Source organism: Octodon degus, unplaced genomic scaffold (assembly GCF_000260255.1).
Source record: "Octodon degus isolate 3935 unplaced genomic scaffold, OctDeg1.0 scaffold00002, whole genome shotgun sequence".
In the NCBI taxonomy this organism is placed as follows: Eukaryota; Metazoa; Chordata; class Mammalia; order Rodentia; family Octodontidae; genus Octodon; species Octodon degus.
This window is the reverse complement of record NW_004524578.1, coordinates 7,063,924-7,067,686: the sequence shown is the minus strand read 5'-3', so window position 1 is coordinate 7,067,686 and position 3,763 is coordinate 7,063,924.

Genomic DNA, 3,763 nt, shown 5'->3' with positions numbered 1-3,763 from the left:
TCTTTGCTATTTTTCTCAATAAAATTATTCAATATATGAAAAATAAATAAATACGTAAAGGACTATATATATATATATATATACACACAAAATAGAATATATATATATATATATATATATATATATTAGGATAGATATACAGCTACTTTCTCCTAGTTCAATGAGAAGAAATGTTTGTACTAATATTGAAATATGTCTGCATCTTGTCCTCTGAATAACTACTACAAAGAGAACAATAAGCAATGTATTAATTATTATAACTGTCCTACTAACATGCTTTGAAACTGTTCCATTGCTATTTTTTCTCATTAAAATGAATAAAAACTTAAGAAAAGAAAAGGTAGGCATGATGGCAGAGATTCTGTCTGCGCAAATCTGTGCCTGGAACAGAGCATTTGCCCAGTCAATATTCCTTGGGTGAGTAGATTCTTACAGTGTTCAAAACCTTTACAGAAAGGGCTCTGATGCTGTGAAAGAGTCCTAGACAGCTTCAGTTTTGGTGTGTGTTCTTATATTCCGTTGATTTTGCTCTAGACTGGTAGCTCTGCCTGTAATTTAATGTCTAGCCAGGGACAAATGGGAAGACAGTACTGAAGAAGAAAAAATGCAAAAGCGATCAGAAATGATCAAGGTGCTTTGTATGCACATATCAATCTTCCAAAATAAGTATAACTGCTATGTATTACAGACACTAATGATATTTTTAAAAACTACAACAATCTTTGCCCCATGGGAGACCTAACCCCAAAAGTTTAGCAGAGAACCAGTGTGATGGTGGAATTGTCACCTTCCAAACAATTAAACATTTTTGTTGTTTTTATAAAAGTTCAGAATATACACAAAAATTAAAACCTCAATACCCCACACTCAGAAAGAAATTGGAAGTTGATTTTTTGTTTCAACTACATATTCAGGCATCACTGAGCTCTAATATGACCTCAGACATAAAACCTGTCTTTTTTGATCCTTATCCTGGAAGCTAAAAGTTTCCGCATCAACATAATTCTATGGTAGTACAATAGTCTAGACTATGAGTGTATAATGATGTATTTAACCAGCCCCCTCTTGTTGGACATTCCGACTCCTTCCAGCTTTCTTACCACAGACCTTGTGCTTAGCTTTCTGTGATGAACCTGATGAAAACATATGGAGCAAAGCAGATGTACATGTCCTGTGAGATGTCTTTATGTCACCTAAAGGATGCAGAACTGCCACTCCAACCTCCATGTAGCAGCTGTCTCACTACCTTGCAAGCTGCCTTCCTAGGAACTTTCTTTGAGACCAAGTCTAGGACCATTGTTCTGAGAAGCACTAGAATTCCTAACCTCCCAATGGGATGCATGTCAGTGCAGGGGAATGGGGACTCTGGTAGAATACTTATGGCTCGAAGTCTGCACAGGTCAACGTGTGCAACCTGACTAGGGAAGACTGGAGTGTGCAAAGGACTCCACCCAGACATTTAGACCTGCGATCCTGGCCACCTGTCCTTCCCTTGACATCAGAATTCACTGCTATTGTTCAGATATGGCTTGAATGTGGTCCAGATGAGTTTCCATGTGGGAAGCTTGGTTTCCAGTGTGGTGGTTTGGGTGGTTGTGGGACTCAATGCATGGCGCATAAAGGGAGACCATAAAGGAAGCTGACCCTGGAAAGGACTAAGGCAGTTTTCATAGGATCCTCTTTGGTTCTCAAGAATGCCTTACTATAGCAGAGCAAGACTGGCTTCTCTCCTAGCTGGCTTCCTGTTGCGCTATGTGTCCTCCCCTCCATCTACACGTTCCATCTGTTATGAAGCTCTCACCAGAGTCTGCATCACACCATTTGGACTCTTTAAAACTGTGAACTAATAAAGCTTATTTTAATTTATAATTGTACCCAGCCTCAGGTATTTGGATATAGTATTGAAACACATACTGAGGTTCACAACTCAAGCTTAGTTCTACAGACTTGGAATTTCACAAGAGCGAAAAGTAAAAATGTCTAACTCTGAAATGGCTGCTGTTGAGATTGGACAGACGGTTGATTTTGCTGAGTAACAAACTCTCTTCTCTTACATCCTTTTCTGGCTCTGCCCACACTCTGGAACCATAAGCTCCCTTGTGTCCCTGTTAGCCCCAGTCCGGAGGACGTCTATGTTAATATTGGTTGTCCTGAACACATGGGTGTATGGCTTTGTAACTATGTAGCTGTGTCCTAGCACATAAGGATAGGAACAGAACATTCCCATCTTTTCTGTAGTGCCTAGCAGACTACTGGTCCCAGAACGTGCACTCAGAAAATGTTCCTCTATATTTATGAGGAGAAATGGAACTAAGGCCAACTTTTAAAAAACGGTCACCACCCAAATGCACTAAGGGCTGTGACCTTTGGAGGTGTGCGATTACTTTAAGCCCATAGACACTGCTCACAATCTCTTCGGCAAACCATCTCTTGGAATTAACTTCCCAAGCAGATTCTAAATTGTGTGTGTAAACAAACATGACGACGCTCTCAGAAGAGTCTCCTTTCTGTATATTGCAGTACCACTTGGTTTGATTCCTCATTATTCATCCAATTTGGCTCTACATAGTAACTGGAGGTTTCTGAAAGCTAAAGTTTGAGACGATGCTGGCAGGGAAGCTATTCTGCTGCAGGGCTTTCTGGGAATTCCCAAAGTGCTGTGAGCACTGGCAGCCGGGCTGGATTAATGAGAAATTTCCCATCCAATCTGCTGGGAAGGAGTCCAGGACCATATGTCTGGAACAGGTTGGAAGGCTTGGTGATCGCGTCAGTCCCCAATCACACACAATTTGCCTGCAACTTAAAAACCAATTTCTACCATCCCCAAAATAATTTGCCACCTATTTCTACCTAACCTATTCACTCTAGGGTACATAATAGAATTTAATGGGCAACTGGTCTGTCATTGTTAGACTAAACAAGACAGCATACTTACACTCGACTCAGGGCCATATTGTGAAAGGTAGAGACACAGTTGATTGCTTTTAATGAAACCCAAAGGGATGTGTTAGAAAATTCCCTTGGGTAAAAGTAATTTCAATAGGAACAAGATTCTTGGTATTATATGGCAGATAATGCCTCCCTCATTTAAATTTTCTTTTCATTTGAGTAAAAACAATGTAAGACTTTAAGCATTACCAGCTGGTGTGGTCTGAGTTTGTCTCCCATCACCCTCCATTTTCTTATGTTAAAATCTGTGCCAGTACATCAGACTGTGACTGTGTGTGAAGAGAAAGTCTTTAGAATTAAAGGTAAAACAAGGTCACCAGGCTGGGCCCAAACGCAGTGTGACGGGTCTCTTTATAAGAAGAGAAGACACTGAATTAAGAGAAAGTAGCTGTACGTCTATCCTAACTACTTTGAATATACAGATACAAAATGGTCTTTCATCTGTATCCCCCTTTTTTTTAATTCAATGAATAGAAAGATTTATACTAATAGTGTTTGTGGACAGGATATCATGTCTGCATCTTGTACAATGAATAGCCACTAAGAAGACAAAAATATGCAATGTATTAATTATTGAAACTGTCCTACTAATTGGTTTTGAAACTGTCTCATTGCTATTTGTTTCTCAATAAAATTACTTTTAAAAAATCAAACCCACATTAATATGCTGAGCTGTAAAAAATCAAGTCAACAACTCTGACATTGCCAGTGCTATGGATAACCCACTACTATTATGGACTACTGGACTATGTTGAATTATTTGCTGAATTCATGCACCTACAACATTTAAATAGCAATGGAATACCCATCTCCG